The 15,218-nt window shown below is 41.1% G+C and overlaps 1 pseudogene; it reads right to left on the bottom strand.

Moving 5' to 3' along the window:
* Nucleotides 1-10,621: 10,621 nt before the first annotated feature.
* On the bottom strand, nt 10,622-14,779 carry LOC123080855 (CBS domain-containing protein CBSCBSPB3-like; annotated as a pseudogene).
* Nucleotides 14,780-15,218: the final 439 nt, after the last annotated feature.

The following is a 15,218-nucleotide window of genomic DNA, read 5'->3' as shown; positions in this document are numbered from 1 at the left end:
GCCATTCTTCTCGGGTTCCCAAGCAATGAAATCATCCCCAAAACGTGGACATAGCCGTATACGACAAATAGCTTGGACATCCAGAGGCAAGGAGAACTGATTCAAACGGTACAAGTCCACTGGTTGCCTCCGACCGGTTTGCGATGAAAGTCTCAAAAGGACCCGATGGCAAATCTCAGCTTCTTGGATAAGATGTAGAGCTCCAAAATTGGAAAACGGGAGTCGGCTCATACAAACACTATGAAACCGGCGTTTGTGCTCACGAGGGAAAGCACTGAACACACGGGTAGAGAGACCGTGTAAAATCATTGAGCCTTTTCTTCTTGTACTGCTCATTCAAGGTACAAGTAGTGGTAAAAAAACGCAATGACAGGCTTCATGTCATGATTCTAATAAGTAATAGCTTGAACATGACCCGAATAGACTCAGCGTCGGACAGTCTCCGGACATGGCACACACAGCAAGGCACACACGTTGCTCCGTGTTGTTTATTCACATATGATTGTAGCAACATCTTATATTATAAGACGGATGGAGTAACATAACCGTGCATTTTGGTATCTTTATTTATATCGGCATCGAACGCTCACTGCTCAGTAACAAATAACTAAATTACTCTTGACCGGCATACTTGTATTCCCGTCCTTGGCATAGATCGCCACCAGCCTACTTTGGAGGATAGCGCGGGAGCGGCCCCGGCCGCACCTGGTAGGAAGGGGACGCCCAGGTTCCCCTCACACCATCTCGCTTCACGTTGCTTAAATCACCTGCAGCAGTAGGCATGCGGGACATCACCTCAGACATGCGAAAAAATGTCGATATTTGAACAAAAAAGAGAGGTAATCAAGAGTTGATACATACCTCTGGCGGCGAGCACGGCCTGTGCGACGAACATGAGGGAGGCCAGCATCACGCACAAGAACGCAACCAGGCTTCTGAGGTGAGCCATGGTTGAAGAAAGGAAGCAAGGAAGGATGCGTGTGTTACTTCTGTCTGTGCTTGGAGAAGCTAATGCCTGCACCGATGCCGTATTTATACCCGTGCGATGGTAGCTGGTACCTGTGTGCATACAGCTCGATCGGCATGCGTAGACAAGTCAAAAGCCAGTACGTATAAATGTAGCGGTGGAATTTGTCCGCAGACTCTGCAGTCCATGTCGGCTACGTTTCAGCTGAGCGGCTGTCGTTGAAGGAACAAAAGTCAGCGTTTGTTTTGTTGACCATCCGGAGCAAGAGGGAAGCTCTGCCTTCCTATATATATATATATATATATATATATATATATATATGGTAGCGATCGACTACCGAGTCCTGGTAGTGGTAGGTGGGTGCAGCTTGCATTGCATCCAACAAGAGCCTCTCGGCATCTTTGACTTTTCTTTGTATTGCATGACTGAATGAGGTACTTCCTTCGTAAACTAATATAAGAGCGTTTAGATTACTGTTTTAATGATCTAAACACTCTTATGTTAGTTTATAGAGTCAGTATCTGGTTAATTATAGTAAACGCTACTTAGGCGTGGGCTTGGCCGGTTGTGTCGTAGCTCCACTCGCTACAGCAATAGTTTTTGTTTTTTCGTTCACTCATTTCCCTTCTTTTTGACTCTATTATTCTTTTTGAAACCTGTTTAAAAACTTAGAATATTGTTTGGAATACCAAAAAATGTTTTGTTTTCAAATATGGTTTACAATTTTATACCGGTGCGCTGGTAGCTGTGCCGAGTGCGACCAGTGTGCATACAGCTCGATCGGCATGCGTGGACGAGTCAAAAAAAAGCTACTAGTACGTACTAGAAATGTAGTAGCAGTAGCGGTAGAATTTGTCAGCAGATTTTGCAGGCTCTGGCGGCTACACTTGAGCTGAGCGGCAGTCGTTCCAAGAACAAAAGTCAGCGTTTGGATGAGCCTGGGCCGTCCTTTCTTGACCATCCGCAGCTAGAGGGAAGCTCTGCCTTCCTATATATGGCACCGATCGACTACCGAGTCCTGCTAGTGGTAGGTGGGTGCCGCTTGAATGCAACAAGAAATATTTTGTAATAAACATACTCAGAATATTTTGAAACTTAAGAAAAGTAAAAAAAGAAAACAAATGGAAAAAAGTGAGAAAAAAGCGCTGAAGGCGTGTGTCAGCATTGCGCCTCCCCAATCGGGCGGCTGCCTTTAGCTAGATGTCCTACGATCTCACTTGAAGCGAGACATGTGTCTCCAGAAAAAAAAAACTTGAAGCGAGACATAGAAACGCCCCCCTCGCCTACGGAGCGCCGCAAATGGGCTGGCCCAGGTAGGTTTCCTTTAAGCTGGTCTTTTGCCCTGATTTTTCTCTTTTATTCTTCTTTGGAAAATATTATATATACTTATATTTAAAAACATAAAATAAAATCATGAATTTGAAAAAATATTAAGACAATGTATAACAATTGTTAGCATAGTTCTGAAAAAATGTTGATAGCATATTAAAAAAATGTTCGTGCCATTATAAAAAATATTAATCAAACACTCACGTGTATCAAATGTAAAACTTATAGAAAATAAGTGTTTCAAATGTATATGAAAATTATTGATAGCATAAAGCAAATGTTTGTGACATTTTAAAAATGTTCACGTGTTTCAAATTTTTTTTGCCACATTATAATAAAACGTTAATCTTGTTTTTTTCTGCTTTGCTGATAGGCTTCACGACGCTTTTTTAGTTTTTTCGGTTTTTCTGTCATTGATCATTCCTGCATACTGCTCACTGTCTTTTCTCCTTCTTTGTTCCTTGGCATCCATGACCGGAGATCGCGACCCCAATTGCTTGTCTACATGAGACTTTTTTCATATTGTATGCATATGTCGTTCATTAAAAAAACAGATTAGATTTTGCATCATAAATAGAACACAGAAGCTACTTATAAGTTACATTAAGTATGCATATGTGTTTATATAGTGTCATATTATTCCTAGATCCAATTTAGAAAATAGGAAAATAATATTGAAGTAAGAGCACTAATATACACATGACATTTTTCGTCTAATTTCAGTACAACAATGTAGATCAGACGTCTATATATAAGTAGCGACAAAGCATATCACACTTGCAGATTAACCATCCTAATTAGTTATTAACATCAGACAATAAAAATACGAAGATGTAGGTCAGACGTCTATAAATAGTGACAAAGCATACCATACTCGTAGATTAACCATCCTAATGAGTTACTACCATCAGACAATAAAAATATCATACACGCAAGACTTATGTTGAAACTATTTTACCTTAATGCAATTGTTCTTCCATACAACCTCCAGCATGTCCATCTTCAGAGACATTAAGCATGGTATCTCTCAGGATCCCAATTTCCTTCCTTAATTCTTTCATGTCACCTCGTGTCCTTCTCAAATTAGAATAGAGAATATATCTCTCAGGATTCCAATTTCTTTCCTTATTTCTTTTTTCTACCATGCTGTGTCCCGTTTAGTAGAGCCCACATCATATATAGAAGATTAATTGCCTCGCTTTCCAGTTAATTCGCCACATTTTCCTCCTTTATTTTCTGTAATGATCTCCTAGATGCTTGCCTGACACCCAAGAAACACAAAAACGTATATATGTATATATTGAGTAGATTGGATGTGAGAGAGCGAGGTGGGACGATGTATTATCTCAGTGAATCTTAATTTTAACCAACACAGCAGGCCAGCTCTGTTGGCCACTCCGTTATGTGCTAGTCGACAGGTTTTGGGGTTGAGTCTGCTTGCGAGCGAATATGTTTTGCCTCAGGCTGCTGGCTCGCCGGTCCACCCCGACTTCTGGCCCAGGAGACTTATTTTTCTGTTGCAGACTAAAAAAACGGACACGTACGTTATTTTAGTACCACCTCGTTGGTGGCCTGTCGAACCAAAATTAATCATGTACGGCCGGACGAAAAATGGATGGAATTACGATGGTAAAAAGTAATAGCCCCTTTATTAGTAGATATAGATATAGATATAGATATAGATTTATCACTTGAATTATAGCACGGGCCGCATCACAGGCGACAAGTTCTTCTTTTCCACATTCATGACATGTTTAGGGAGGGTTGCCGCCATAAAGGTCACGACGGTTTTACAGAGGGTTGCCCCATAAAGGTCACCGATGAGGCATATGTCCATCTATAATATGTGATATGCACGTTGTGCATACTCGAGAGAAAAAAATGAGGCATGGCCATCCGCGATGATTTTTCATCGACGATGAGGGCAATCAGCTATATTTTTGTATAGAAAACTATCAAAGATGACTGTTATATATGTGACAGTGTAGTATTGAAAATGTGGGTTGTGAGTACCGATGCAGATGTGGATTTGACAGTGTGCAAAAGTTCCTAATTTAATCATCATTTTAAATGCAAAATACAATACGTTCGCTCAATCTAAAGCCTTTTATCAACCAGTCACTCGATGCCGCTTGTGCCTCTCACTGCGGCATGCCGTTTGTGTCATTTAGTGGCACTGGAACAGGCAAAACCACAATCACCTGGAATTCCACGGCATCTCAGGCTGGTTAAGTGTCATATGTAGGATAACATGCCTGCGTTATATTACATCTTTAAATTTTGAGTAACATTTCATATTTAAGCTTGACAATTAAGGAGATTCATAACATTTTTCCGCGAGGGTGGTGGTGGGGGGGGGGGGGGCATGCCCCCATTTGGCCCTAGAGAAGCTTCATCCCTGCACGCAGACCAAGTCAGTTATGCCCTTTATTTGGTTTTGTACCTCGCACCTCCTTGGAGGATTGTAACAAAACTTCGTCCTTTTCAATGAAAAGAAACACAAAGGTGATGGTCCTAGCTAATTAACCACAACTACTGATGTTCGACAACATCTCGGGCCTCCCAGTTTATCACCTGGGTTGACTTCACCCGACCTACTCGGGTACACCCGTCAGGCACCTTGGTGGTGTCACTGGATGGGAATGGGCACTCCCGGCACCATCTAGGGGTGCCGTGATCATGGTACCTAATGGCAACAAAGAGAGGGTGAGCATCATCATCATGCCAGACATCTACATGTAAGATCTAACTTCTACGGTCCTACTTATCTTTGAGACGAAAAGCAATGTTTATTTTATCACCCGTCTGTATGATGCAATGTATTTCAAAAAAAATGCCACATTATAATAAAACGTTAATCTTGTATTTGGAAATGTTAAACATATATTAAATAAATGTTTCAAATGTATATGAAAATTGTATAATGTTTATCGAAAAATAAACATCAAACATGTATTTGAAAGAAATGTTAATCTTGTATTCAAAAATGCTTATCATGTAATAAATAATATTAAGCATGTATAATGTTCTTGATGTACAAAAAATGTAGGAAACAATTTTTTTTAAATGATCTATTTTCAAAATGTTTAACATGTATAAAAATAATGTATCACATGTACATGAAAAATGTACATGGAAAATAGAGAAAAAGGTTACCAAAAAATATCAAAAACAAAAATGACAATCAGAAAGGTTCTAAACCGGAGAAAAAGCTATGAAAACCATAAAGAAAAACACATAAAAAGAAAGAAATAAAAAGCACAAAGAAAACCTTTAAAAAGCAGTGAAAAAGGAAGAGAAATGTTGAAAAACGAAAAAAAATCGGTGAAAAACAGTAAACCCCGGGAAGAAACAAAAAACTAAAGAAAAAACGAAAAAACAACATACAAGTGCAAGTGAGCGAGCGGCTGAGCTGTACAGTGCTGGGCTAAGGATGGCAATTTTACCCATGGGTACGGGTACCCGCGGATACCGTACCCGCATGGGCAGGGTATGGGCACAATTTTATACGCATGGGTAGTACCCATACCCTACCGGTTAAGTCATGGGTAAGGTACGGGTATAGTCTCTTATCCATGGATATACCCATACCCTACCCATTTATACTAACATGTGAATTTTACCCGTGATTCACAAGTGTACCCATGTTAAAGTTGTGTCGTGAGCTTATGAACATATGTTAAAGTTGTCACCAATTGTCAGTTTGAATTTGAGATAATTGTCATGTATTCATCTAACTATTATTGAGTTGAGATCAATATTTTTTTGTCAAATGTGCTATAGATGAATGTAAAATTGCGAATAACTTGTGTGCTATTTGATCTACCCGTTGGGTACCCAATGGGTATGGCTACCCGTCGGGTATGGGTACGGGTAAAGTTTCATACCCATGGGCACGGGTATGGGTAGAATTTTGTACCCATTTACTACTCAGGTATGGGTATGGCATTTCTCTACCCGCCCCAAAGGTAGGGCTTGTAGGGGAAGAACCAACCTTTTGTAGGTAGCAAAACATCTCACTCAGTAACTAAATTAGAGTTCGATCTTTTACGTTTGTGTTGTCTTTTTGCATTTTTGTTTCGATCCGACATCAGATCTGAGTTATTGTTCACTGACTATATCTTAGACCATTGCGATCTCTTTCTTTCACTTGGTTTTTCTTCCTTCCCTTCGGTACTCCTTGACTCGGAGATACCGACCCATTGCCATCCTTATGCTGGGCCCGTTCGCTCGCTCTTTGGGTGCATCTTCAGACAGAAAAATACCATGCCCCGGGCCATGGCCCTGGGTTCCCGAGGCCCAGCCCCAGCAGTGCACCGAGCCAATGACACGAACACGAAAGCGAGGTGTATATTTTGGTACCCCTAAAAAAAGGTGTATATTTTGGTTTCCAAAGAATAAATAAATAACCGTACCTCAGCGAATCACCGCAGAATAACCTTGTCAACAACAACGCCGCAGATCCAGCGAGCCTCGGCGCATGGGAGGAGGAGAAGAAGCAGGAGCTGCTCCAGATCCTCCGGCAGATTTCCATGAGATATTTTGGTTGATTATAGTAAACGCTGGTTACGGTTTATTAAAATAGACAGAAATTGAGATTTTTACTCAGGTCTTCCATATGCATTTAGATAAGCATATCCATGTCTTCTATATGCATCCAGATAAACCTATTATCACTTCTGCTTCGGTACATGCCTCACACAAGGACGGCTGAAATTAGTCCATACCTCTTCATAGGAAAGGGCATGATGGTCATATTTTATAAATTCTTCGCCCGCCGTATACGCAGACCCCAATCCCTATTTGTTGCTTTAAGCGTTTTTCGCAACTTGGCGCACACCCGCTTGCTGTCTTGGGCTTGGCCCGCTTAGTTTTTTTTTCTTTTTTTCTAACCTTCAACAAATACGCGAGGGTTGCATAATGGGGGAGATTTGAACTTCAGACCTCCACGTTCAGTCCTATAGGCACTACCCACTACGCCAGATTACTTTGTCCTGTTCTTTCGCCTTTTTCTATCTTTTGTGGCAAATGTAACATGTATCATTTTCTTTTCTGGTTTTTTGTTCTCTTTGGCCATTTATTCTATGACTTTCTCTTTCCTTTTCAAATTTTTATTTACTTATTTTCTTTTCTTAATTCACAAACTTTTCTTCAAATTAGTGAACTTTTCAGTTATTGTGAACTTTTAAAAAGAATCATGAACTGTTTTCCAACTTCATGAACTTTTTATCAAAATGGATGAACTTTTTTAATATCTGTAATCTATTGTCAATATCCGGTGAGTTTTTTTTTTTGGATTACTCAAAAAAATTATCAAAATTTCTGAACTCTTTTCGAATTCGTGGTTTTTTGTGAAAATCTATTAATTGTTTTTAAAAGCAATGAACATCTTTCAAATTTGTGAACTTTTTTCAATCAAAACTGGTGAACTTTTCAAATCCGTGACCGTTCTTTCAAAACCGGTGAACCATTTTTTTTTTGTGAACAGAAATTAAAATTAATGATCTTTTTTAATTTGTGATTTTTAATTCAAAATCAATGAACTTTTTTAAATAATGAAGTTCTTTCAATCATGTGAACTTTTTCTTCAAATCAATGAACTATTATCAAATCAAGAACTTTTTACAAATTCAGTTTACACAGAGAAAACTTGTCAAATGTGTTTCTTTGTATTATGACATTCCCTCGCATTATATAGCAGAGCTCTGTGGCCCCATTTTCGTAGCTCAGTGGCGTGGGACTAAATTGGGTGCTATGGGCGGCTGGGCGCATGTGTGACCTAGCGTGGGTCAGTCCATGTGGCGTGCACAGAGCGAGCTCCACTCGCTACTTGGCGTGGGCTTGGTCGGTTGTGTATGTATATAGCTCCACTCGCTACAGCTACAGTTTTCATTTTTTTCGTTCATTTATTTCTCTCCTTTTTTAGTTTATTATTCTTTTTGAAACCTGTTTAAAAATTTAAATATTGTTTCGAATACTAATTTTCTTTTTAAAATACTGTTTAGAATTTTATAAAATGTTCTAGTTTTTGAATTATTTGTTCACAAATTTAAGGAGGCCTACCTGGGGTTGGGGAGGAGTCCAAATCCTCCTTCCCTAGGACGGCGCCCAAAGAGGAACTTTCCCTCCTTGGTGGCTGCCCTCTCCCTCTCCTCTAACCTGTATATACTAGGGTTTTTGTCCATTGAGATATACAAGTTTTGGAACCTCCTCTACTTCTTCTAGTTCTAATTCTAGATGGTCCCAGTTGACTAATTAGAACTAGGCTAATCCTCTTGTCCTCGTAATTAGAAGTCATGTGTGGTTCTAACCTCCTCCCTCTAATTCTTCAGTGATAATTAGCTCTTGACGGCGAAGCGCTGCCGGATCATAAAGGATGCATGCTTGCAACCAAGTAGAGAGGTCGTGCTTTCGGTCTTCGGTTCGAGGGACTATTTGTGGGCGGTACGAGGAATCGTTCATCGACGGTTCGAGGGACTCCAAGTACGATATACATCGACACGTTGTTCTTCCGCCGTAACTAGGTGACGGTAACGATTGTGATCCCAACCCGTTATACATCTTCATATCTTGCGTAATTGTAGGCGCAATTTTTTTTATTTTCTACTACGTTTCCCAACACTCAAAAAGGGAAACAGAAAGCCTTGCGTACAGGACCAGCCCACTTCACTCGATCTCGAGAGTTGCATGTGCGTTGTGGCGACAATTTGCCGCAACGAGCGGCAATAGAGAAAACGAATCCTATTCGCCGCTCATTTCATCGTAATGTCGACACCCGCAGTGAGCTTGTGATCTAGCTTGGCCGCCCCGTTAAGGCGGTCAACCGATCCATTTGTGAGAACCTTCCAGGAGGATTTTGACCTGGTTTTGGAAACCTTCTAGAATGTTTCTGAACAATATTTCTATTTTGGTTGTTTATTTACTTGTTTTTTGGATTTTTTTTTCTCGGGTTATTTGTTCTTTTTTCCGTTTAGTAAAAATAAAAAATATCAGAAAATGTTAAGTGCTTTGGAAAATTGTTCATTTTTCCAAAAAATATGAATTTCCACAACTATACGTGTTTTAAAAACAAAATTCACAAATTGAAAATGTGTTAAATTTTTTTGTGTTTTCAAAAAATAATCTGATTTCTTGAAATTTTTTGCGTTTATCAAAAGTTCCAAAAAATAAATAGAAAATGTTTGAAATTATGAAAGTTGTTTGCTTTTTTGAAAAATGGATCCAAGTTTCAAATATTGTTTGCTTTAAAAAAATCACATTTACAGAAAAATCTGGCACTTTAATATGTCACTTTTTAAAACTATTTTTCAAAAAAGAAAGAAGAAAGCAATAAAGAAAAGAATCGCTGCAGTTCTGAGCCGGTAGAGTAACATGCTGCTACAGTAAGATGCTCAGGACATATCGCTAGATGGGCCGGCCTGTGGGTCGGGTCACTGTCTGCCCAGCAATCCGCAAATAGGAGCTCCGGTAAAAATGTTTAAAAAGAATTAAATTTTAATGAAAAATTTCATTGTTGGCCCACCCTGGCCAATTGGGCACGATCCTCCGTTGAGGTCTTTAGGCACGGTCACTAGCATCTCACTATTATCTCTACTATTTAAATCTCTATTATTTAAAAAGAACGTAAGGTTCCCATTTCACCTCTTTTTCGTCTAACCTTCTTTATATATTGTCACTCTTTCCTTTTCCTCTTTGATTTTTTTCTCTCATCTCTGATTTTTCTCCTCAATTCTCCCTAAAATATAATCAATTGTCTCACGTTTTATTAACTTATCAAAAAAAACATATTTTGTTTGGTAAGTAATTAAATTCTTACCAAATAAGTGCTTAACAATAAAATGGCAGGTAAATCGTGGCGATTGCATACAAAAACTTGCTAAGATTTTAGCGCATCAATATAATAATAGACATGCAGTCACGAGCTAATCTACTAGAATGTTTATATTCCCGTTGCAAACGAGCAATTGTCTAGTCTTTATAAAAATAGCATCTCACTATTTTTTTACTTCTGGAAGACCCAGTTGGTCATAATAGTGTGTGTCACTCGTCATGGCAAAGCTCATTTAATTTACTTATCATGCATGACCCAAACTACCAAATTATAATAGCGCCAAAATCAAAATTCTAGTCCGGTGATTCCCGTGTGCCCCATGCCATATAAGGTGGAATTACATCCACTTCTACCTTAAGACAGCCCTAACCTTTATAGATTAAGAAAAAAAAGCTTCCAGGCACATACCTAGTTTCTATAAAACTCCTTAGCCCTGATGACCAGATCACTCCCTCCCCACATCATCAAAACAAATAGGAGGGATAAACATTGGGTGACCCTAACATATTTTTGGTGATATATACCAATACTAGGATGTTTTTTCTTGTTTGTGTACATGTATCAGCCTGCTTTTTATCTGTTGCAACAAACAGTCACTTTGCAAGAGCCTCTCTGAAGTCCATTTAGAATGACTGCAAACCCTGGAGAAAAATTCAGTGTAGAGGCTTGGCAAGAGCCTTATTGCCCACCCGCAAAAAAAAAGAGCCTTATTGCCACCGTGATTTGTGTGATCCTCCTCCTGCGTAGTACATCTATACAGTGTTGAAGTATGCTCTTTGAGTCTGAGGTATGTATATTGAAGTCATTGCCGAGAGCATCTCAAGTAGACGATTGCCCCGACGCCGGCAATAGCAGCTGCACTGGCCACTGTACCTAGCCGGAGGGACGGCCAGCTTCTCCTTGCTGCTGAGGTATCCACAGACGACGCCGGTGTGGGATCTGCACTGATCTTTGACCCGTCAGTCCATGTGCAGCCTCAGAACCTGAAACAGCAAAACGAAATGCCAAAAAAGACTGAACCTCAAAGTAAATTACTGAACCTAAGTTGCAAGAAGAAGAACTAAGAAACTAAAAATGATCGGTCGCGCTTAGGTTGCGGCACAGCTACATTACCGAGGATGCAGCCGACATGCGAGGAATTCATGATGTTGGTATACAAAAGAATAGAAAAACAACCTTCCATCCTGCTGATCTGGCATGTTCAATTGCTGCAACCAGGTCGGCGTCGGTAGCCAGAAGTACTCTGTCACCTTCATCGTCATTGTACTGTTGAAAACCATTTTAAGTGAGGATTAAAAACGTACAAAGGTCCACAAATTATACCCAAAAAAAATCCCATCTACAAGATTTTGCTTGGCTTGTTGCTCACTTGGAGGCACACTGCATTACCAAAGCTCAACCTCTTACCAGAAGGTTTACATTCGCCTTGTCGTTTTCTGTTCCTAATCTGTATGCAATAGCAGACACAAGCTCGTCTAAGCTTTCCGAAACTGCAGAAAGGAGGAGTGTTATCAGATATTAAGGCAGACAAACACAAATTCATACTACATCACTATAGTAAACCACAATGAGGAAATTAAGATGAGAAATGCACACACCGCAACTGAATCGTTGCATCCGCCCTTTTCTATCTTCAAATCTGAAAGAGAATGCGTTTCCAACATGAGGGGGAGGGGGTGTATGCTTTCCTTCAGCACTGTCTGATGCTGCTGTACGAGATTCTTCACTGCACTTATACAACAAAAGTCTAACCAACCCATCCTCAGGTATGCAAGAGCATATGCAAATTGAAGAAGAACAAACCTATGCAAGTCATACTCTGCAGGATGCAAGACCCAAAACTTCTGAATCATAGTATTTGCCACGCCGTCTGGTCCAGATGCTCCCTCAGCCTAATGAGAACACGGAAAATCAGAATCACGGGGTGATGAAAGATAATAGAACATATTTGTATCGTATACTGTTGTCAAAACAATCATATGTTAACAGAATTATAAATACATTTAATGTGCATTATCGTGGCTGAATCAGCTTGATGCTACAAGCACAGAACCCATGTGCTAGTGCTTTTGTACGTAATGGTTCTTACCATGGAGATGGCGGTGTGGGTTAACTGTAGAGCATCCAAACAGGCGATAACCTGTCCTCCTATTCAAAGACTTAACTTAGATACGTACATAGAAAGGAACTTTTCTTTGCTGTTAGAATTCAGTACTTGCTTTTGTCTACAACAGGAATATGACGAAATTTTCTATCTTGCATTGATTGCAGAGCCTCGAGGATTGATGTGTCCAGTGTAGCACAGCCAGGGCTTGCCGTCATCACCTTCGGAGAGATAACAGCATATTTGGTTAACTAGTGAAAAAAAGGAACCAAACCCTGATCACTTGAAATGTGGATGCTCCAGTCTTTTGCCATACCTTTTCTACGAGTGTCGCCTCTGGGGACAGACTTTGTGCCACTACTCGCAAAACCAAATCAGAATATCAGTTGTATCACTTAAAAAAATAACGGAGATGGGAAAATTCAAAATATACGCAACTTTGCAGAGAACATACGTGATAATTCCTTGTAAGATGTTCCCTGTCATGACAACCACCGAGTTAACTCGGTGCTCTCTCATCTTTTTGGCAGCTACAGTTACTAGATCTGAAGCAGACACCGCTGGAACACTACAAAGATAAGCAATGGTAATACTCAGTCGTAACAAAAAAATCATTATACATTTTCCTGGCAGTTGGAATTCGACCTGCTATTTTCAGTAATGATAGTTGACAAGGAAGGCTTGAACATGTGATCTCGAAGATTTTCTATGAATGCGTGCGGACCTGAAGTAAGGACCGAAAATATAACATCAGCTAGTTAATCAAAGAGGCCTGAGTGGAATGCATCATGGGTGGTCTTGAGAGACTGAAAAAAGCTACCTGCAAATTCAGTTCCCCACTGCTGTTCGACCCCTTCCATAGCAGCTGCTATAGCACTGCCTTGTTCGGCTGCCTTTCTCCATTCTTGAAATTGCATCACAGAGGAACTTGGTAATGTCCAACATGGCAATGACCTCACCATGTTCTACTACAGGAAGATGCCTAAATTTGCCTGTATACAAAAGCTATATGACTAAATGGACACCATGGAGACAAGATACAATATATATCCATAAGAATGACAAAAAGATGTCAAACGTAAAACATGTAGGGAATTTCTTGAGAGAACGTCTTTCTGAACTTTGAATTACAATATTCGTCTTGCAGTTCTTGTCTTTGGCTATTAGCCAAGAGGTAATGCCCGACATATTGTAGCTTTGCGGTTGCCCGCAGCTTCGGTTACTGAAAGAATACGATTCTTTGATTATGGGAGTAACATTGACCCACCAGGCTGCCGGCTTAATGTGTACTTGCTCTGTCCGGAAATACTTGTCGGAGAAATAGATAGATCTATTTCCGGACGGAGGGAGTACATGCTAAGATGCTTTGGTTCTCCCTCATCATGCATAGGATGACACTGAACCAGCACTATCAGAAATGGCCAATCGATCACTGGACAAAACTAATTCAACAAATGACCCAACTGAAGGTAAAACCAGCAACAAAACTGTAATCTGAAGAAAAAAAAGAAGCAGATCTTGGACCATCTTCTGCAGTGCCTCGGTGGCCGGTGAGTTGGACATGACAAAAACTGGGTTGTGTGTCATCACCTTTGCCACACTGGTTGCGTCAGGCCTGAGACCCTCAGCTATCACTCCACCCGATATGTCCTACAGAAAAACACACAGATCATCCATAGAACACACTACTCATCAATAGAAAAACCTGATGCTCATCATTAGTTCCATCCAATTCCTTGAGAAAATCCAAAAACTGAACCTATTTGGAGTTGATATTCTGTCTTTTCAATATATACTGTCAGTTTTTCAATGATTCGGACTCTTTGTGATGAGTTTCTCACCTCGGGCGTGACGATACCTGAGAGCACCCCTTTGGCGTCGGCGCGCCTGGCGGCCATCCTCCTGCACGCCTCCGACACCGCGGTGGCCTCCGGGAGCGTCAGCGCCTTGGTCAGCCCGAGCTGCTTCACCGTCCTCTCCTCCAAGGACGAACTGCAGCATTCACAAAGGCATAAATCCTCCAAATAAAATTCAAGAGGGAGGGAAGGAAAAGACGATCGGCGGAGAGGGTACGGCGGCAGCGCCTGGGCGGGCGAGGCGGGCGACTTGGGCTTGGAGGAGGCGGCGGCGGGCTTCCCATTGGCGGGGGCAGGAGGCTTGCTGCGGAGGAACGCCGACTGGTGGCGGCGAGGTTGCGGGGCGGCCATCGGCATACCACGAGCATGTCCATGGTGTGGTCCTTTTGGTCGAGGCAAACCCCCGGCATACCACGACAGGCCCGATGTTGCGCATCTTGGAGCAGATGGGGATCTTGACATTGGATTGAGCCTCTGAGGAGGAGTAGCACCACGGTTGTGGTTGTAGACGAGCAGAATACAGAAGGTCGTGGATGATGAGCAATGTGCAACTATATTCCACTATATTTGAGCTTCCTTGCCTACTAAGGTTAAAGGTGTGATGGCAACGATGTTGTCATGCGTCATCGAGTTGTATATGGCGAGCCGGAGACCGCCGGCCGCACGATCCTGGCGCCGGTTGTGCTTGAGCTAAAAAATGAGGCGACCGTTCCTCGATGCGATGGGACGGAAGTGGTCCAGGAGCACGTCTTTGTCATCTAGTCCCTCCACACCTAAGGGCTTGTTCAGTTGCAACAAAATTAAAGGGGATTGAAGTGCATTGGTGTGGATTAAATCCCATCCATACAAGTCAAAATCGAACAGCGGACAGCGGACCACTGTAGTCATGTCCGGCAGCCTGGCGAATATGTCATTAGGCCACCGCTGAGTTGTCGGTGTCGGTGATGATAACGACCTTTCTTGATCTGAATACTGTAGGATATATGCCCTAAAGGCAATAATAAATGATATTATTTATCTCCGAGTTCATATTATGTTTATGTTCCATGCTATAACTACAATGATTCTCGAGTCTGCAATATCCACGAGGCTCGGAGGAAGACTCATATGCAAGTGTGGCATAATAAACGG

Source organism: Triticum aestivum, chromosome 3D, assembly GCF_018294505.1.
Source record: "Triticum aestivum cultivar Chinese Spring chromosome 3D, IWGSC CS RefSeq v2.1, whole genome shotgun sequence".
Lineage (NCBI taxonomy): Eukaryota > Viridiplantae > Streptophyta > Magnoliopsida > Poales > Poaceae > Triticum > Triticum aestivum.
Note: the sequence above shows the minus strand (reverse complement) of the source record. Positions and strands in the feature narration are given on the sequence as shown.